This window comes from Lynx canadensis, chromosome B2, assembly GCF_007474595.2.
Source record: "Lynx canadensis isolate LIC74 chromosome B2, mLynCan4.pri.v2, whole genome shotgun sequence".
NCBI classification, from domain to species: Eukaryota; Metazoa; Chordata; class Mammalia; order Carnivora; family Felidae; genus Lynx; species Lynx canadensis.
In genome coordinates, this window is record NC_044307.1 from 97,452,947 (window position 1) to 97,475,322 (window position 22,376).

General features: G+C 37.5%; 1 protein-coding gene and 1 pseudogene across 2 annotated transcripts in view; both read right to left on the bottom strand.

The window, feature by feature from the left end:
• The window catches only part of PDSS2 (decaprenyl diphosphate synthase subunit 2), a 262,983-nt gene that overhangs the window by 222,746 nt on the left and 17,861 nt on the right, over positions 1–22,376 (bottom strand). The gene's annotated exons all lie outside the window — the stretch shown is intronic.
• LOC115514247 lies at positions 20,768–20,980 on the bottom strand (annotated as a pseudogene).

Genomic DNA, 22,376 nt, shown 5'->3' on the forward strand with positions numbered 1-22,376 from the left:
AAGCACCATGAGACTGCAAGAGATTTTACTCCATTTTTCCAGGCTAACCCCCAGCTTCCTACACTGCCCTGACACTTAGCAAGTGTCTTGTGGGGGAACAACAGGCTGTGCATTTTGGGCTGGCCTAGATTTCCATCTGTCAAACCAGCCCACACAACTGTTAAAAGCTCTTCTGATTTCTCTTTTTCCCTGTGGACTCCCTCTGCCTGGACCAACCTAATCCTAGGAACATGCCTATACTTGGCAACTGCTCTCAGGAAAAAAACAGCTGGCCATCTCAGTTCACAGGAGAAGGGCTCTTGCCTCTCTAAAGTCTGAGTTTATCTCTTCCTCTTTGCTTACACAGCTCTCTTAGAACTTTCAAAGTAAGATTTTTGGAATTTATCCATTTCCTACAAAGGAGCTGTGTCCTGCCACTACTTACTACATACTACCCAGACATCCTTAAGTCCACTACCAAATAACAATAGCTAACACTTATACATGTATCATTTAATATCTGCCAAGCATTATTAAAATGCTTAGAACTCATTTAATTCTTTTTTCAACGTTTATTTATTTTTGGGACAGAGAGAGACAGAGCATGAACGGGGGAGGGGCAGAGAGAGAGGGAGACACAGAATCGGAAACAGGCTCCAGGCTCTGAGCCATCAGCCCAGAGCCTGACGCGGGGCTCGAACTCCTGGACAGCGAGATCGTGACCTGGCTGAAGTCGGATGCTTAACCAACTGCTCCACCCAGGCGCCCCAGAACTCATTTAATTCTTAAGACAACATAATGAGACATCCTCACTAAAGTTACACAGCTCATAACTAGCGGAGCCAGGATTCAAATTCAGGCAGTTTGGTTTTAAAGTCCATGCCTGTAGGGACGCCTGGGTGGCTCAGTTGGCTAAGAGTCTGACTCTTGATTTTGGCCCAGGTCATGATCTCAGAGTCATGAGATCGAGCCCTGAATCATGCTCCATGCTGGGAGAACCTGCTGAAAATTCTCTCCCTCTCTCTCTCTCTGCCCCTCTCTCAAAATGATTAATAAAGTCTACCCCTATAACTTCTAACAAACTACTCTTTGCCTTATCAACTATATTCCCACCCCTCCCCCCAAGAAACAGCCCATTTTCATGATTGCTTTGTCATCTCAAGGTGGAAAATGTCTAAGTCCTTATCTCTAGGTCTAACTTGTTTAACTGCTTGCTTAACTTCAACCTGGATATTCATCACATCTAAAACCAATGCACCTTCTTTGTTCCCTGAAAACTTCTTTTCCCAAACTTGCCCTTTCACCGGCACTATCTCTTCCTTCATCCTTTCCATATCTCGTCAATCTAGGCAATTACAATTTCCCTTTCCTCTAAATTTCAAAAACATTTGTATGTATGCCAGTACTCCCTAGACAATGATTCACAACCAAGTTTACAATAATGCGCAGAAAAATAGTAATATAATGTGCTGTTCTATTAAAACCCATCCTTAATTCTGATATAATTCCTACATTTTACTGTTAGAATGTTTTTCCTTTTAGGAAATAGTGATAATAGATAATAGATTTTTAAAAATATTTTTTCTTGGTAAACTAAAAAGTTGACAACACTATAATGATTCCCAAAGTTATCTGATTTCTTTTGAAAATTTACCAAAAAATTCACTAGCTTTATCAATTTATCAGGATCTGCCCCTGACTCTCCCACCTCTTCCCTAATATAGTGAGTTATAACAAGTCAGGTATCCTGTCCAGTCCCAAACAAAAGTAATAAAAGTTAGTAACTTCTGTGGCTGTATTAAAAAGTTATAAAATGTACTGAAATTGTTTCCAAGTCTTATCGGTTGGCCTTGCAAAATGCTCAAAAAAAGATACTGCTTTCTTACTGCTTTTAGACCCAATTACTCCTAAACTCATTCCCTTACGTGGATTTCCATCAATTTTTGCTCTTACCCCAACACTGATAGCAAGTATCATGTTTTGAATGATAGAATATGAAAGTTAGAACAAATCTGAAATATCCACTCCAAACTCTTCATTTCACAATTAAGAACAGTATAGCTTAAAATCAGTTAGTGAATCACACAGCTGAGACCAGAAAGTTAATAAGCCTTCCAGATATCTAGGGAGTTGCATGAAAGTTTGATTCACAAGAAAAGAACCAAAAGTCAAATAGAACCAAGTTAGAAATCACTATACTCCTAGAGTAAAGCAAGAAAGTGGGGTAGGATAAGGCAGGCATATACATAAACAGATTCACTGGTGGCTAAATGAGGCAGAATTGCTTTGGGTCCACAATAACTGAAAGACATGCTAATGTGCAAGGCTTCAGGGGAGATTAGAAAGGAGGAATACCAAGAAGCCAGTGCGGATGATGAACTGAAAAGAATCTATCCTCCTATTTAGCTGTGTACAGTGCAGCCAAAAGATTAGAGTTTTGGTCCATCAACAGATAAATGAATCAACAAAATATGGTATAGCTGTACTATATGGAGTATTTACTCAGCCATAAAATAGAATGAAATTCTGAGACACGCTACAACATGGATGAACCTTGAAAACATTATGCTAAGTAAGCCAAAAGGACAAACACTGTACAAATCCACTTACATGAGGTATCTATAGGCAAACTCATAAAGACAGGAAGCAGAACAAACATTACCAGGTCTGGGGCGAGGTGGGGGGAAATGAGTTATTATTTAATGATCACAGAGTTTCTATTTGAGATGATGAAAAAGTTCTGCAAATGGACAGTGGGGATGGTTGCACAGTATTGTAACATACTGAATGTCAGTGAATTGTACACATAAAAATAGTTATGAGTTTTATATTCTGTATATTTTACCACAATAAAAAACATAGAAAAAATTTAGAGTTTTGGAGGTATGAGGAATTTTTAGTTTTCTCTGCCATTAATCAACTTGTCAACTTATTAGTTACAGGTTATTTTCCCTTTAAAAACTCTTCTTGAAAAAAAATAAAGTCAAACACCTTCATCAACAGGTAACATATTTCAACAAACTTAGAGAATTATAGGAAGCTCCAGAAAACAGTAAAACCAGACCTGATTGGGTGGTACTGCAGTTCTTATTAAACGGTTACTTAACTGTCTTATACTGATTTCTATAAGACATCCACTGCCATTTAAAAAATCTGATTTGCCAGGAGAGAAGACCAAAGACTCCTTTGATCAGGATGGCACTGGGACTGTATACCTGAATTAGCTCAGCAGACCACAGATTTTTAGCCTCCATTACCCTTAACCATATAGTGTTCTCCTCACCCCACCCCCACCCCCCGCCCCCACACACACCTGGGATCACAATCTTAAATGCCTGAAGAATCCAGAAGCCAGGCAAGGAATATAAATTAATGAAGAGGGACGAATCTCGGATAACAGGGGAAGTCAGAAGCAGCTACGGCAGCCTGAAGTGCATCTGCCACACCAGCGAGCACTGCCAGTTGATGCCACATGATAATGCTCGTCCACTGTTGCTATGCCTTCTGGATTTTAAAAAAGGCTGGAAATTGATTTTTCAACTTACTCTACAAGCTGAGCAAAACAGATCTGAGATCCCCAAGTAGCCTACAGACCATCCACTTTCTGCTTTGGGCCTCCATGCACATTCTTCTCCAAGCCATGAAGGAAAACAAAGGGAGAAACAATACTTCCTAGTTATGTGTATCTCAGTTTGGATCTAAGGACTATAATTCCCTAACAGCAAGGCAGCAGGCAGCATTCAAGAAATATAAAATAAAGAAACCAAAAGAATAAAACAAAAAGGCAACATTTTTATAGAAGCATAAACCACTTGATTTATTTACTTGTAATGTGTTTATCGTGTGTAAATTGTATTTCAATAATTTTCATTTATTTTTTTAATTAAAGTACAATTAACATACAATGTTATATTAGTTTCAGGTGTGCAATATTATGAGTCAACAATTCTATACATTGCTCAGCATTCACCACAATACGTGGAATCATCATCTGTCATCAAACATTGCTGACCAGATTTGCTATGCTGTCCTTTTCATCTCTGTGACTTATTTATTTTGTAACTGGAAGTTTGTACTTCTTTTTTTTTTTTAATTTTTTTTTTTTAACGTTTATTTATTTTTGAGACAGAGACAGAGCATGAACGGGGGAGCGGCAGAGAGAGAGGGAGACACAGAATCCGAAGCAGGCTCCAGGCTCTGAGCCATCAGCCCAGAGCCCGACGCGGGGCTCGAACTCACGGACCGTGAGATCGTGACCTGAGCTGAAGTCGGATGCGCAACCGACTGAGCCACCCAGGCGCCCCATGGAAGTTTGTACTTCTTAATCCCCTTTATCTACTTCACCCATCTTCCCACTCACCTCCCCTCTGGCAACCACCAGTTTGTTCTCTATATTTAAGAGGTCTGGGTTTTTGTTTGTTCGTTTTGGTCTTGTTTTGTTTCTTAAATTCCACATATCAGTAAAATCATATGGTATTTGTCTTTTTCTGTTTGACTTATTTCACTCAGCACAATATCCTCTAGGTCCATCCATGTTGTTGTAAATCACAAGATCTCATTCTGTTTCATGGCTGAGTAATATTCTAATGTAAATATATACCATATCTTCTCTATCCATTCATCTATCATCTATCGACACTTGGGTTGCTTCCATATCTTGGCTACTGTAAATAATACTGCAATAACACAGGGCTGCCTTTACCTCTTCAAATTAGTGTTTTCAAAAGATAACCAGTAGTGGAATTACTGGGTATGGTATTTCTATTTTTAACTTTTTTGAGGAACCTCCATACTGTTTTCCATAGTGGCTGCACCAATTTGCATTTCCACCAACAAATGCACAAGGGTTCCTTTTTTTTCATAACCTCACCAACATTTGTCATTTCTTATCTGATTCTAGTTATTATGACAGTGTAAGGTGATATCTCACTGTGGTTTTAATTTGGATTTCAAAAAGGCAATTTTCTTAATGCTTAATATATATATGAAAAGTACAAACCTGGCACTTAAAGTATACGTTAAAATAATCTACCAGCCTTGGGTGGCTCAGTCGGTTAAGCTTCTGGCTCTTGATTTCAGCTCAGGTCATGATCTCACGCTTTGTAAGTTCAAGCTCCGCGCTGGGCTCTGTGCAGACAGTGCGGGGCCTGCTTGGGATTCTCTCTCTCTCTCCCTCTCTCTCTCTCTGCCCCTACCCCACTCTCAAAATAAATAAGCATTAAATAAAATAAAATTGGTAAAAATAATAATAATAATAATAATAATAATCTACCAGCTTTCAAAAATGTGAAGAACTGAGATGAGGCCGTGACAACTGGAGAACACTGGAAGAAAATATGAAGCAGCTACAACATAATTTTTAAACTCTTCAAAGCCACCCTACAAATCACATGATAGAGAATATGACCCTAGTGATCAACAATAAGCTGTTCCCTTTGCCATAATGTGAAATGTCTTGTATCATCTTGGCTCTCATTGTCTTGTATTCTACCTGAATTTTACAAGTTTGGTTAATACAACAAATATAGAACTGCAATTGTATATATTAATTCCCAGATTCCAACTGAAAATTTCATTTTTTTTTTAGTTTATTTATTTTGAGAGAGAGAGCATGCATGCGAGAGAGTGAGCAGGGGAAGGGCAGAGAGACAGGAAGACAAAGAATCCCAAGCAGTCTCTGCTCTGTCAGAGCAGAGCCCAACATGGGGCTCAATCCCACAAACCATGAGATCATGACCTGAGCCAAAATCAAGAGTTGGACGCTTAACTGACTGAGCCATCCAGGCACCCCTCCAATTGAAAAATTCTATTTTGTATTTTTCTAATTAAAACTGCCAGCTATTTGATTAAAAAAAAAAAAAAAAAAAAAAGAACCGAACTGAACTGAAAAGATGAAAAAATATTTTGGCAAAAAAGCTGCTTTCTTGCAGTTTGTCTTAGATACAGTAACTAAGAATAGTAGAGGAATAAAAGCTATTTTATTTCTCTTTTCACAGACTAGTTACTCTTTTCCCGAAGGTAACCCTTTCTCTTGCCAAGGAGAGTCAGAATTCTTCCTTAAATTTTATCCACCTAATTCACAAACAGTTATCATTTCCTTCTATAAAAACAAGACAATACATAGCAGGATCTAGTTAGCATCATATGTTTATATGCTATCATGCTAAGCACATAATATGTATCATACTATTTAATGCTCACTACCCTAGGAAATAGGTACTTTTATCTCCGAACAAAGTGGACATGGTCCCTGCTCTCAAGAGGCTTACTTTCTAGTGGGAAAGACTAGAAACAATCCTAACAAAGAATGCACAACTGCATTTATAACCAGAATTAGAAAGGAGATGAACAAGGTGCTACTAATGAATGGAAAACTTGACCTTTGTCAAGGAGACTTCTCTGCAGAAATAACATACTGTCAAGATCAAATGATAAGCACATTTTAACTAGGTAAAGTCTCCCAGCTAGAGGAATAGCATGAGTAAAGGCCTTGTAAGAGAAGGAAACAATGAATTTGAGATAGGAAAAAAAAAGTCAAAGTGGCCAAAGCAGAGAGAACAAGGGGAAGCATGCTGTGTGGTAAGGCTGAAGAAACAAGCTATCTAGGGCCTTGCTATTCACATTAGAAGTTTCAGTCCTCAGAGCAACAGAAACTGCTACAGTTACGACGGGGCGAGAGGATGATCAGATTTGTATTTTTAAATCAGAAGAATATAAAATAAAAAGGTATACTGACACTCCCAACCTGTCACACTATTTACCCTTCTCCACCCCCATAGGTAATCAGTCTTCATCTTTCTTATGTGTTGCGTACATCCTGATATCAGTACACACACACACACACACACACACACACACACTCTTCCCTCCTTTCTTACACAAAAGACAGTAGGCTATACATATTGTTCTGTACCTTGAGTTTTTTGTTTAATATATTCATTTCTTTAAAAAAATCTTTTTAAAAAAATGTTTATTCATTTTTGAGAGACAGAGCACAAGCAGGAGTGGGGTGGAGAGAGCAGGGGGACACAGAATCCGAAACAGGCCCCAGGCTCTGAGCTGTCAGCACAGAGCCCGACATGGGGCTCAAACCCACAAACTGCAAGATCATGACCTGAGCCGAAGTCAGAAGCTCAACCAACAGAGCCACTCACGTGCCCCTAATATATCCATTTCTTTTTTGCAACTCATAGCAGCATTCCACTGTTAGGATGTACTATGATTTATTTAACCAGTCCCCTGTGGATGAGAAGAAAAAGCCCAACAGCTACTATTGGATTTTGCTATTACACCCTTATAAGTAGGATTGCTGGGTTATAGGATAAATGCATTTGTAATTTGGAAAACATTGCTAAATTATGCACTCCTATCAAAATGTATGAAAATGCCTGGACAACTGATTGATTTATCAAACTCGGATTTTTACCAATGTGTTAGGTAAGAAACTGTATTTTATTGACATTTTAATTTGCATTTCTCTTTTTTAGGTAAGTTTGAGCATTCTTCCATATGTTTAAGAGCCATCTATACTATCTGTTCATGTCCTTAGCTCATTTTTCTATTATGTTTCTATGAACTCTTAAAAAAAAATTTTTTTTAAGTTTATTTATCTTGAGAGAGAGAGAGTACAAGAGAGAAAGTACAAGGGAGGGAGGCCAGAGAAAGAGGGAAAGAGAAAGAATCCTAAGCAGGCTCCCCACTGACAGCACGGAGCATGATGTGGAGCTAGAACTCACAAACCATGAGATCATGACCTGAGCTGAGACCAAGAGTCAGTTGTTTAACCGACTAAGCCATCCAGATGCCCCTATGAGCTCCTAATACATATATATGACTGTAATATTAGTGGCAATTTTTTTTCAATTTCTATTTCTCTTTATTAAAAAGTTTTGAGATAACTAATATAAAACATTGTATTAGTTTTATATCAAATTAACAATTTGATATGTGTGTATATTGCAAAATAATTACCACAATGAGACTAGTTAACATGCACTACCACACACTGTTACAATTAGTTTTTCTTTGATGAGAGCTTTGAAGATCTACTCTCTTAGCAACTTTCAAATATACAGTATTGTTAACATGTCATCATGCTATATACTACATTCCTAGAACTTAATTATTTTATAATTAGAAGTACATACATTTGGACTACCTTCATCCACTCTGCCCACCCCCTACCTCTCTGGAAACCACCCATCTGTTCTTTGTTCCCATGAGCTGGTTTGGTTTTGGCTTTGGTTTTTTCATATATAAATGAGATTGCATATATATTTCATATTCATTTCATATATAGATTTCATATATAAATGAGATATAAATGAGAGAAATGAGATTACACAGGATTTGTCTTTCACAGTCATATTTCACTTAGCATAATGCCCTCAAGGTCCACTCATATCATCACAAATAGGATTCCTTTTTTATGGCTGAATAATATTCCATTATCTATACACCACATATTCTTTGCCCATTCATCCTTTGATGGGCACTTAGGTTGTTTCCATGTCTTGGCTATTGTAAATAATGCCGCAACAAACATGAGGGTACGGATATCTTTCTGAGATAGCGATTTCATTTACTTGAGATAAATACCCAGCAGTGGAATTGCTGAATCATATGGTAGTTATATTTTTAATCTTCTAAGAAACCTCTATATTGTTTTCCATACTGGGATACACAAATTTACATTTCCAACAGTGCACAAGGATTCCATTTTCTCCACATCCTGACCAACACTTGTTATTTCCTGTATTTTTTATAATAGCTATTCTAACAGGTATGAGATGATATCTTTTTGTGGTTTTGATTTACTTTTCCCTAATGATTAGTAATGTGGAGCACCTTTTCATGTACCTGATGGCCACTTGTATGTCTTCCTTGGAAGAATGTCTCATCAGGTCCTCTATCCATTGTTAAATCGTATTTTTTTCTATTGAGTTGTGTAATTTCTTTATACATTTAAAAATTTTTTTTTCAGCGTTTTTTATTTATTTTTGGGACAGAGAGAGACAGAGCACGAACGGGGGAGGGGCAGAGAGAGAGGGAGACACAGAATCGGAAACAGGCTCCAGGCTCCGAGCCATCAGCCCAGAGCCCGACGCGGGGCTCGAACTCACGGACCGTGAGATCGTGACCTGGCTGAAGTCGGATGCTTAACCGACTGCGCCACCCAGGCGCCCCTCTTTATACATTTTAAATATCAATCCCTTATCAGATACATGATTTTGCAAATATTTTCTCCCATTCCCTTTTCATTGTGTTGATAGTTTCCTTTGTTGTACAAAAGCTTTTTAGTTTGATGTAGTCCCACTTGTTTATTTATTGTTTTTGTTGCCTTTGCTTTTGGTGTCAAATCCAAAAAACGAATGCCAAGACCAATGTCAAGAGCTAAGCTTCTCCTATGTTTTCTTCTAGGAGTTTTATGGTTTCAGGTTTTATGTTCAAGTCTTTATTTTGAGTTAATTTTTGTGTAACGGTGTAAGATGACTGTTCATTTTTCCCAGCACCATTTATTAAAGAGACTATCCTTTCCCCATTGTATATTCTTGGCTCCTTTGTTGTAAATTAATTGACCTTGTATGCATGGGTTTATTTCTGGGCTCTCTATTCTGTTCCACTGATCAATGTCTATTTTTACCACACTGTTTTGATTACAGTAATTCTGAAATGTAGTTTGAAATCAGGAATGGTGATGCCTCTAGCTTTGTTCTTCTTCTTTTAATGTTTATTTTTATTTTTGAGAGAGAGAGCATGAGCAGGGGAGGCACAAAGAGGGAGGGAGACAGAGGATCCAAAGCATGCTCCGCAGTGACAGCAGCAAGCCTGATACAGGGCTCAAACTCACAAACCATGAATGAGATCATGACCTAAGCTAAAATCAAGAGTCGGATGCTCAATTGACTCAGCCACCCAGGTGCTGTTCTTCTTAAAACTGCTTAGCTATTTGGAGTCTTTGGTGGTTCCATACAAATTTTAGGATTGTTTTTAAATTTCTGTAAAAATTCTATTGAAATTTTGATAGAGATTGCAATGAATCTTGTATTTTTCTTCTGACTTTGCTTATGGTGAATTTTGGCCATACTGATCTTTAACAGGAAAATTAGGGGCACCTGGCTGGCTCAGCTGGTAGAGCATGCAACTCTTGATCTCAGGGTTGTGAGTTCAAGCCCCACGCTGGGTGTAGAGAGTACTTAAAAATAAAATCTTTAAAAATAAGGGGGTGCCTGGTGGCTCCGTTAAGCATCCAACTCTTGATTTTGGCTCAGGTCATAATCTTGCAGCTCATAAGATGGAGCCCCATGGATTCTCTCTCTGCCCCTCCCTCACATACACTCACTTCTCTCTCTCAAAATAAATAAACAAAAAAAAATTTTTTTTAATCTTTAAAAATAAATAATAAAAAGACAAATTAACCAATCTTTTGACTTTGCGATTTTGAGTCAGAATTTTAGAAAGGCTTTATAACTCTAACGTTATCATTAAATTCTCCCATGGTTTCATGTTTTATGTTTAGATCTCTGACCAATCTCGAGTTTATCCAAGTGCACAACATTAAGTAGGGACTTCACAATCTCTTTCTAGATGGCTACAGTTAAAACAATACCATTTATTAGAATCCATCCTTCCACTGATATAAGATACTGTTTTTACCATACATATCCTAAGTTGCTATATTTTCTAGTCTATTTCTGAATTTTCAATTCTACTCTATTAGTCTGTCAATTCATGCACCAGTACGACATTGCTTTAATTAAGAATTTATGGCATATTTTAACATCTGGAAGAGCTAGTCCCTCCTCATTGTTCTTATTTTTCCAGGTTTTTCAGGGTCCAATATGCATCTTATAATTAGTTTCTCTAGTATTTTCATTGAGATCACTTTAGTTTATAAACTAAGTACGGGAAAATCAGCACTTTATGATGCTGAGACCTCTTATTCAAGAACACAGCATGTTTTTCAGTATGATCACATCCACTTTTATGTTCTTTGGGAATATGGGGGGAAGGGAAGACTAGAAGGAGGCCAGGTGGGTGAGGTTAGACTGATGCAAATTGTTTCTGGTAACTGAAAGAAACAGAAGGAATAAATAAACTGGGGACAAAACAGAGTAATAGTACAGCACGGCAACATTTAATCAGCTGGTGAAGCCTGCCATGGAGGCAGGGAAGGAATGGCCAAAAAGAAGAAAATCAAGTAAAAAGCATTTTTCAACAAAAAAGAAACTGTCAACAATACAAATAGAACAAACACTAAAAGAAATTCATTAGATTTAGTGATATGGGAGTCATTAGTGATCTTGGTAAGATCTATTTGGGGGAGTATTTCATAACTTATAGGCTGGAAGCCAAAGTGGGACTTACATTCCAGTATGGTCAAATATAAGCAACTATTTTGCTCTGATTTGATCCTAAAAGGGTCTTGCTGAAAGTCAAAACGCCATGAAATTCAGAATATAACTGCATAGTTATTATTCCTAAAATGGAGTTCAAACATAGTCATAAAAAGGGGTTCTTGAATAATTCATATAGTAACTGCTACAGAGCGAAGAGGATGGCAAACATGAAGTAAATTTTCTCCAAAACAAACTAGGCCACAGCTTCAGAGAAGGATTTGGCTTGGAGTGAGCCCTGCTAATATTCTCAAGCACAGCCGGAGAACCACATGAAATAGGTAGCGGCCTGAATAGGATGCACAAAACAAGCCCCTGGCTGCTCAGAACTACATACTTCCTTCTGCACCTTGTCAAGATCCCACTCTCTCCCTCCCCTCAATCTGATCTCAAAACACTAAATATGGTCTCTTTTGGGTTAGTTCCAACAGAAGCATCTAAGGCTTCCCTGGTAGAAAAGAGTAAAAAATTATTACTAATTCCCTCCTAATATTCAGACAAGACAGCACACAGAATCTAGCTTTGAGGAGACAAGCAAGAGGGTTCCAGGAACAGAGGACCCCATAAAATAGTAACAATGCCTTGGTCAGATCCAAAGTGGGGTTGAACAGGCCCTAAGGAGAATATCCTATGGGAAACTCCAGAAACCTGGGTCTGTGTGAGGGTGGAGAACATACAGGGAAAAAAAGCAAGACATTTAAGGGACATAATCACAGAATCTTAAGAGTAGACCTTAAACATCACCTGGCTCAGAGAGAATACTTAAACAAAAAGTAAAGAAGAAAGGTGATTTTACCACTCATATTGAAGCCAAATAAAACTAAAACTCTCAAATGGAAGTGATTAAGCAATTTCCAGGTAAAAAAATTTTTTTAATTATATTTTCTGCAGAAATCTTCAGAACATAAAGAACTTCCAAGCCCCCTAAATTGATTTGCATGCCAAAACAAATTCCCAATGTGGAAAAAGAGGGTAAGTAAAATCTTTTTACCTTCCTTTTTAATTCAAATTTGGTCCAAGAATGGAAACAAAAAATCACAGCACTGAAATGCAGAAATTCCAGGTCCCTTCTACCACTTATCAGCTGTACAATTATGGATACATTGGTTGTGAGCATTATACTAAAAGCACTAGTGAGGGGTCTTCTAGGTGTAAGATCCTTGTTCATAAAAAAGGGGATACTCTCAGATAGGAATTATTATCATCTACTGTTAACAGCTACTGCTACAAACTTCTAAATTATTCTGTGGAAACAGTGCCAGAGGATGTTCATTCTTAAGTAGTAGAATTAAAGAAGGTACTGCACCAGAAAACCCACGCCCAGATAAGATTCTCTGCACAAGGTTGTCTCCAAACAAAATAACAAGGGCTAGCTGTTGTTTCATCTTAATTTGCATACCTCCATTTTGGAACCAGGGGGAAGTAATACAGGATATTAAAGGATGTGGTGGCTATTCTGTGGGGCAAACTCTTTCTTTATAGAATTAGAATTGTGCTAGTTCTTATCGGGGTAGCAGGAAATAAATCACATATTAGGACGTTATGGTGACAGTTTATTCTATTTACTGTAACTGGAGAAAAATGCATTTTACTCCTATGGTAAAGTAACAGAACTCTGTTCCCAGGCATGAACCTAACACATATTTCAAGAGAAAGAATTGGTAAGCACAGGATGCCACCAACTTACAGCAGGCAGGGCAGGGGCATATAAGCCACGAAACGGGAGGCAAACAGAAAAGAAGCCCAGTGCAGGCATTTGAGCATAATAAATATAATAGCAATCTAGAAGATGAACGGTTCATGTTGTTTATGATTACAGACTGATTATTCCTCTAAGTGCAAAGGCTATCCAATAAGTCATATCTGGGTTGATTTGTTAGCAAGGTACTTTCACTAGATAATAAATTAGAATGTAATTAAAGTGCATTCTGTCTGTTTATCATAGACTAGGATAGCTTACTATAATTCTCAATTATCGGCATGAACACACAACATGACAGCATGGTGAATAAACCTTCTAGCAAAGGGCAATAAACATCTAAGGACTGTACTACAATTGCTAGATTTCTTCTCCAGTCCTTTTAAAAATTTGTTCCTAATTTTGATAAATTATACAAACAGAATCAAATTAATTTGGTACTTGCTTGGTACCGTAAGTCATATGGTAAGTCTGGACTCGTCAAGTCCCTGAACCTCTTAGCTTGCTAGCAATTTGCTAAGGGCAGTGACTAAATCATGAAATAAGTAAAAGAAAACAACTGAATACCACAAACCTTTGTCAGGTGAAAACGTAAACATAGCAAAATAAAAGAATCACAAGGGGAAAAACAGATTAGAACAATTTAAAATTTTTAAATGTGTGTTTTAAAAAAGATTTGTAGTAGGGCACCTGGGTGGCTCAGTCGGTTGAGCATCCGACTTCGGCTCAGGTCATGATCTCACGGTCTGTGAGTTCGAGCCCCACGTCGGGCTCTGTGCCAACAGCTCAGAGCCTGGAGCCTGCTTCGGATTCTGTGTCTCCCTCTCTCTCTGCCCCTCCCCCGCTCATGCTCTGTCTCTCTCTCTCTCTCTGTCAAAAATAAACATTAAAAAAATTTTTTTAATTAAAAAAATAATAAAAAAGATTTGTAGCATGTAAGTCAGTAATTCCACCATATAAAGTTGTCTTACAGATTTTTTGTTGGTTTCAAATCTTTATTTAAATTCTAGTTAGTTAACATGCAGTATAATGTTGGTTTCAGGAGTAGAATTTATGATTCATCACTTACAAAAGATATCTTACAGATTAATAAATAAATCATACTATAAGAAATAAATGAACAAAACATGCAAAGAGAAATAAACAGAAATATGGGGAAAATTTGCAAGTAGATTAAATTTAAATCAGGATAACACTTTTTCACCTATCTTTTTAGTAAAAAGTCTTTTTCTAATGATAATGACCAATATTGGCAAAGATATAAAGGCACCCATACTGTTCTCTTACATTGCTGACAGTGTTGCAAATCAATTAGAACTCTTCAAAAATACAACTTTGGAGTTTGAGTTAAACACTATAAAAAGGTTTATAATATTTAAGTACTTCCACCCACATCATGGGATCTATCTAATAAATAAAAACACTTATCACACTTGATCTATCAATAGGAGTCTGAAATAACATAAAAATCCAACAACAGGGTGAAGACAATGTAAAATATGGCATAATCATGGATGGACTATTATGCAGCTATTCAAAATGATGGTTATGAGGACTAAGCAGGAAAGAATAAAAACTGTATATGCAAGGTGATCACATTCTAATAAAAATATGCACATTAAAGACTAGTAAGGAAAAGACCAAAGTGACGATCTCTGTGTTAAGCTCGTATGGTAGGCCTAATAAATGCCCTCCTGTCCCAAAAGATGTCCAGGTCCTAATCCCTGGAAGCTGTGAATGTTACTTTACTTGGCAAAGGGACGTTACTGATGTGATTAAGTTAATGATCGTGAGATCAGGGGATTATCCTGGATTACCTGGATGGGCTCAATATAATCACAAGGATCCTCATAAGGGAGTCAGGAGGGTCAGAGTCAGAAAAGGAGATGTGACAACAGAGGCAGAGAGGTTGGAGTGATGTGGCCACAAGCCTTTCAAAAATGGTGGGCAGCCTCTAGAAGTAGCAAAAGGCAAGGAATGGATTCTCTCTTGAGTATCCAGAAGGAATTCAGCTCTGTTGACATCCTGATTTCAGCCCCCTAAGACCCATTTAGGACTTCTGATCTCCAGGAAAGTAAGATAATAAACTTGTGTTGTTTAAAGCCAGTAAGTCTGTGGTAATTTGTTAAAACAGCAACAGGAAACTAACATAGATGGTAAGACTGCCCTCTCTAAACTCTCTGCAATGTTCACATTACTTTTCTTAATGCATTCTAATATACAAATTCAGCTAAAATGTAAGATTCTAGATGAAAACTTACTCTGTTGCAGAGGTTCTCAATCCTGGTTGCATATTAGTATCAAGTATTCACTTTTCTTTTTTTTTAATTTTTTTTTTTTAACCTTTATTTATTTTTGAGACAGAGAGGGACAGAGCATGAACAGGGGAGGGTCAGAGAGAGGGAGACACAGAATCCGAAACAGGCTCCAGGCTCTGAGCTGTCAGCACAGAGTCCAATGCGGGGCTTGAACTCACTGACCGCGAGATCATGACCTGAGCCGAAGTCGGCCACTTAACCGACTGAGCCACCCAGGCACCCCAAGTATTCACTTTTCAAGAAGAAGAAGAAAAAAAGAATACCAACGCCACAGTTTTTCATCATTCCCAGAGATTCTGATTTAGCTTTTGTTAGGCTCAAACATCAGTACTATGTTAAAGCCCCACATGCTAATGTGCAGCCGGGGTTGAGAACTACTAGTCTGGTATATCAACTCTTGGCTGACAAGTTTCTCTAACCCAAAGCAAAGATGTTTATCAGCCTACAACTACATTTCTTTCAAGAATTCTGCAAATGAGGACACTCAGCAACAGTCTCTCTTAGGTCTAGAACCTGTATCCTAGTTTAAGTAACACTATCAAAGGAAAAAAAAATCACTTCCTCTTCCTCAATTGTTTCTCATTTCTGGAGTTCAAAGGACTCTTCAGAGGTAAAGTGCTCCAAGAAAAAGGTTCTTCCTAGCTGTTACCCAAGGCCCCATATTCAAATGAGAATAGTTCACAAGAAGAATTGCTTCCTTCCCTTTTTTACTGACAACTGACTTTATTATAAGCCCACTAAAATAATGTAAGTTATTCAGTCTTTGAATTTTTTTTTTTACAGTATACTGTTTAAATGAGGTTGACTGGCCAAGAGGAGTCTGTCAAATTCCTCTGACAATGTGTTCTCTGATGTCATATTTTCCCTCCACTTCCAGGTATCAAGCAAGCCATATGTTATTAAACACAAACACACACACACACAGACACTTTAGTATGTTTGTGAGCAAATGTCTAACTTAAAGTTTTCAAATGTGAGGTTCTCAGCTATAGAGAAATTATTGATAAAGTCTTCTACGTCTCTCGGTCAACTAATAGCACCACTTCATATTCTTTTAGCAGCAAAATCCACATATGAGAGACATCGTTATCAACCAAGTGTGTCCAAAGATTGATCTCCATAGCAACTGCAACTCTGCCACATGTAGTGTATAAGGCATCAGAGTTAACACCACATGCACACTATGTGTTGGAATTATGTAGTCCAGACTGTGGTTGCTGTAGAAACCTAAACCCAAGTCCCTGACAACAGTGGATAAAATGAAAACAACAACAGAAGGGTCCTTGAGTACTTAGCCATCTACTCCTTTGCTTTCAAACAGGATAGTGCCACTTTAAACACTGTACAATAGTCTTACTGATATCAAGAAAGGAATATTTTCTACAAAAATAATGTTTAATGATGTCATGTTTCTGCTTAACATTAGGAACTATTTCCTATTCCCTAAAAAATCCTTTCTCCCACCCTGTGCTCAGCTGGGGTGCAGAAATGGTGTTTAACATTAGGAACTATTTCCTATTCCCTAAAAAAGATCCTTTCTCCCACCCTGTGCTCAGTTGGGGTGCAGAAGAGGTGCAAGGTTCTGCTGCCACCACCACAACAACTATGACAGATACAAACCAGTTTATTCTAAAATAATCATGAAAAAGAAGAATAAAGCAGGAGGAGCCACTTTATCTGATGTTAAGTCCTACTACATAGCCATTGAAATCAAGACAGTGCGGTATTGGCAGAAGAGAAAGGTATAGATCAGTGAAATAGAGAATCCAGAAATGGATCAACACAAATACACCAAGTGAACTTTGACAGAGGTGCAACAGCAGTTCAATGGAGGAAGGGTAGTCTTTTCAACAAATTGTGCTGGAATAACTAGACATTCACAGACAGGAAAAAGAAAATAAGAACCTTGACTTAAAATATGCTATATGCACAAAATCAATGCAAAATCAATCATGGATTTAAATAAAAAACATGACACCTTTTGGGATGAGCACTGGGTGTTGTATGGAAACCAATTTTACAATAAATTTCATATACTGAAAAAAAATTAAAAAAAATAAAAAAAATAAAGTACTCTGAGTACAAAAAAAAATAAACAATTCTAGTTTTAAAATTAAATAAATAAATAAATAACATGAAACTATAAAACTTTTAGAAGAAAATATAGGAGAACATCTGTGGGACCTAGGGCTAGGGAAAGACATCACATCAAATTTAGGAGGACAAACATCCAACCAAACAGAATAATGAATCATATTATGGTATATCCACACAATGGAATACCATGTAATTGCTAAAATTTAAAAGCAATTCTCTATATACTGCTATATAAACAAAAATACACACATGGGCAAACTCACTTTTATAGTGTTTAAAAAAAAATTTTTATTAGTTTATTTTATTTTTTTTTTGAGAGAGAGAGAGAGAGAGAGAGCAGGGGAGGGGCAGAGACAGAGGGAAGAGAGAGAATCCTAAGCAGGGTCCACACTGTCAGCGCAGAACCTGATGTGAGGCTTGAACTCAAGAACCGTGAGAGCCGAAATCAAGAGTCAGAAGCTTAACCAACTGAGCCACCCAGGTGCCCCTTCACTTTTATAGTCTTGAAGGCTGTACACCAAAATAGTAATACTAGCTATCTCTGAGTGGTAAGATTATGGGTACTTTTAAAATGAATTTCTGGGGCGCCTGGGTGGCTCAGTCGGTTAAGCGGCCGACTTTGGCTCAAGTCATGATCTCGCGGTCCGTGAGTTCGAGCCCCGCATCGGGCTCTGTGCTGACAGCTCAGAGCCTGGAGCCTGTTTCAGATTCTGTGTCTCCCTCTCTCTGACGCTCCCCCGTTCATGCTCTGTCTCTCTCTGTCTCAAAAAAAAATAAACGTTAAAAAAAAAAATTTTTAAATGAATTTCTGTGCTATCTAACAGGGACATGTTTTATGTAAAAATGAGATTAAATTTTTAAAATCAAGTAACACACACCAAAGAAGGCTCTTTTCAACTAGAGATTTTTATATACAATAAAACCTACTTGATGATTTAGTCTCCCAGGAAAAAATAAAACTACTCTCTCTGATATAGCAACATTTGCTTTTTCTCTCTGATTCCTCCAGGTTCCTGAAAAGATATTGTTCATTTCTAGTCTGAAAACAAAACTTGACCAGATTTGCGTGAAAAAACAATCCATGCAATCCAAGGACTGTGTATACCCATTCACCATAAATTTGATAATCTCTACATTTCTATCATATCTACCTATAAATAGCCATGAGTACGGATTTAGATATTTTTAAATAGATAATTTATTAAAATGTACTCAACAAGTGTACTCTACAATAAAGGAAAGAGAGACAGGAAAAAGAGAAAAGACAATACAATGACAAGAATGATAATATCATCTTCCTTAACTTGGTCTTGAGAAAAATACAATCACTTTAGTTTTGAGGATAAGAGAGAAAGAAGGCATATAAAAAATCTCTTCCTCTTTATATTGGTAATTTGTATGAAGATCAGAATCTCTGAAAGCTTATTTGATGCTCTGTAGTTACCAGAGCTTTCTGAGCAGTTGGAAGTCAAGGTTTCTGAAGTAGAGACACATGACTCCTTTGTGTGTGTTCTTTTCCTCAAACTGCTTAAAATGTCCAAATTTAATAATACAACACTGCTTCTTTCACAGTGAATATCCTGGATGGCATCACTTTCTCTATGCCTTCCAGAGCTTTAAAAACGTTTTGTTTCTGTTTTATAGGCCTGAATTAAGGGAACTTACAAAGATGGTGAAATCATCAAGAGGTTTTTTCAGGTTCATTAAGTTAAAGTTCTCCAACATGGTTAACTGCTAATTTTGTCCCAAAATTAACATGATCCTAACTCTGCTCTTCCTGAATTCCCCATATGGTATTCCAGTGAAAAGGAAGGGCAGAAATATCTTCTTCCTATTTTCCATCAATCCAAAATTCTACCGATTCTTCAAGCAGCTGCTCAAAATTCTTCCACAAAGCCCTTCACTCAGAGTAGTCTATCTCTGACCTGAACTCCTGGAACACTTAACTAAATCTCCCATTTGGCAATTACTGACAAATACGATTAAATTATTTTTATCTTACATTACCACTGTAACTTCGTATGTTTACATCTAGTTTCCTCAAGAATACTCTACGTCCTTGGAGTACAGAAACCCTTTTTACCTCAATTATCTGTCACTGTGTTTTAATACACAGTTGACGGTCAATAAATATTGGTTGACTAATTGCAACACAGCTATACCTTTCAACTCCCTTCCTTAATTGATACGTGTGTGTGTGTGTGTGTGTGTGTGTGTGTGTGTATGTGTGTGTGTTTTCAAGGCTTTGCTATTATTCCTCCTCCCTACTTTATGTCTTACAGGGAGAGAACTACAAAGCAGAGGCTGAAGACATAGGCTTTGAAGGGCATTGTTTTCTCTTTGTTTCCCTGTAAGAAAACTTGTTTAAACTGTGAAAAGAGAATAAAACTAAAATTATACCTTCAGCACATTGCCTTCTAAGTGAAACAACCATCATTTAACAGGAAATCAGCTACCTTTCTAAGGGAAAAGATGAGAGAGTATCCCCTGTGCACTAATGGATTATTTTCCTCTTAAAACCTATTATGAACTCCATCAGTCTCAGTCTGCCATACTCCCAAACTCTCCACTCATGACTTGTGGGAGTCTTTATGAATTCAAAAATATTTTTACCCATCATGTGAACTCTATCTATCCAAACAAATCTTTCAGTGCCAGAAAGGCTTTATGATTAGGAGTCCATTCTTTTAAGAATATTTATACTGCCTAAATGACTCCAGATGTTTTCCTTTGGTTTTTGGTTAAGGGGGTGGGCAGGAGAGCAGAAATCAAAATGAGGACCCTCCCAATTAGAATGTTTGCCATTCCAGCCTAAATGAGCCCTTTCTTATATTTCTGCTTGGATGTTCCAGAATTTAAACTCATGACACTCATGTGTAATGCCAAAATATGAGGATTTAAGATAGGACTGCTACAAAAAAAAAAAAAAAAAAAAAAGATTTGTGGATAGCTTACACCTAAATTATTTTTACAAATCACAATCATATGAAACAGGAATTGCTTCCTGCATTTGTAATGAATTTGCCAACAGTACAAAGCACTACTTGGAGACAGCTGTTTTTGATAGAGGAACATATTATGGAATAACAAATTCTACATTTTTTGCAGAAGTTGTACACCTGTTGATCACAATTTGTTCTCAAATTCTTAATCTGCAATATCTGGAAGCTAATAAAAATTAAATATATATATATGTATATATATATATATATATATACATATATATATACACACTTAATTTTTTAAATTTTTATATAGTTCAAATCAGTGTGCCAGGTTCATTTCAGCCTCTTGACTGCCAGACCTGGGGGCAGGGGCTACTTCAGTTTCTCTGCCTTCTCTTTGCCTGTGATGACCAAGGTCAAAGGGTATCTGCTGCATCGAACTTTAAACTTCACATTATACTTATTTTTCTTGATCTTGACAGATTTGGCATCCTTTCACCTGGCTATGAGTGGAAAGCCCTTGATTTCTTCAACTTTGTGAGGCATGGCTACGAGGGGCACAGGGGAGCTTGTGGCTGGCACAGCAAGTGGCAAGAAGCAAGGATGTTATGTTACTCTTCTCAGTGAAGGAAGAAAGAATGTTATGTTACTCTTCTCGGTGTTTTTAAGAAGGTGTATGCCAAGCCCATGGAAGATTTCAAAGTAAAAGAATGCAAAAGTGTCTCTGCAATCCATCCCTAATAAATGTTACAGCTAGGAAAAATCCACCCCCCCCCCCCCAATTTTAATCAATCCTGCTACAATTTAAGTGCATTTTTTTCTTTCTCAGTCTTTGGGAAGAGTTGATCACTATCTCCAGCCATGATGCCCTATACTATGAAAAATAATATGTAAGATAAATACCATGATCTAATTAAAGTAATGACTAAAGCAAAGGTCAGGAGAAAGGCAAAGTCCTCAGGTTAGGAAAGGTTTTACTCCATTCAATTAAATTCTGTGAGTACTTACTGAAGGTTTTCTGTGTGTCAAGTATATGCTGGGCAATAGGAATAGAAAGACAAAATCATTTCTTTCAAAAAGATCACAGTGTTAGATACACTTCTACTGAAATCAGAGGTCCAAAATAAAGGACACAGATAGGCCAATTGATTCATGAAGTGGTTAGCTATAACTGATGCATCTCAAAAGGTAAACTGAAGAACATACGCCCAATCCTTTTTTCTCCCAGCTTTACTGAGGAATAATTGACAAATATAAATGTATATATTTAAAGTGTCAACATATGCCCAAGTCTAAAGGAAGCAGCCACCACTTGACACCAGCTGATCTAGACGATGCAGAATGAAAGCTCAATGGTATGTCCAATCTTCCGATTTTTTGAAGAGACAGACAGCTGGAAGAATGAGCAATTCAAACTGGAGAAATCAAGGAATATTTATCAAGAGTCTGTGACTCCACATCACAGAAGGATAGAACTTATCTATCTGCAGGAAACTTACTAAACTGCCATTCAGTGAGATTTCAAGACTTGCTAGGCATACAAAGAGCCATGCACCTTGCTTACAATCCATAAAACTAGACCGGGCATCACCATATCTAAACATGTGTCTTAGGCTCCTAACTACAGGGACATCTAAGAGCCCACATGGTTCCAGTGGCAGCGATGCAGTAGCAGTTTACCCACGGAGAAGAGTATACCAGAGAATTTGGGGAGATCTACCACCCCCAGATGTTTTCCCTTTACTTCTGCCAAGGGTAAAAAGTGACAGTACCTTATTCATTGCTAAAATAACTTAAAGATTACAAAGCCTCTTGACATATATTATTCTCACCCACTTAAGAGACCCTGGGCTCCCTACTTTCAACTCTGTCTGGGTTTGTAACACATCGGTAGCAGCCAACTGTATTCATATTTTGAACTCCTTTATACTAAACCAACTTC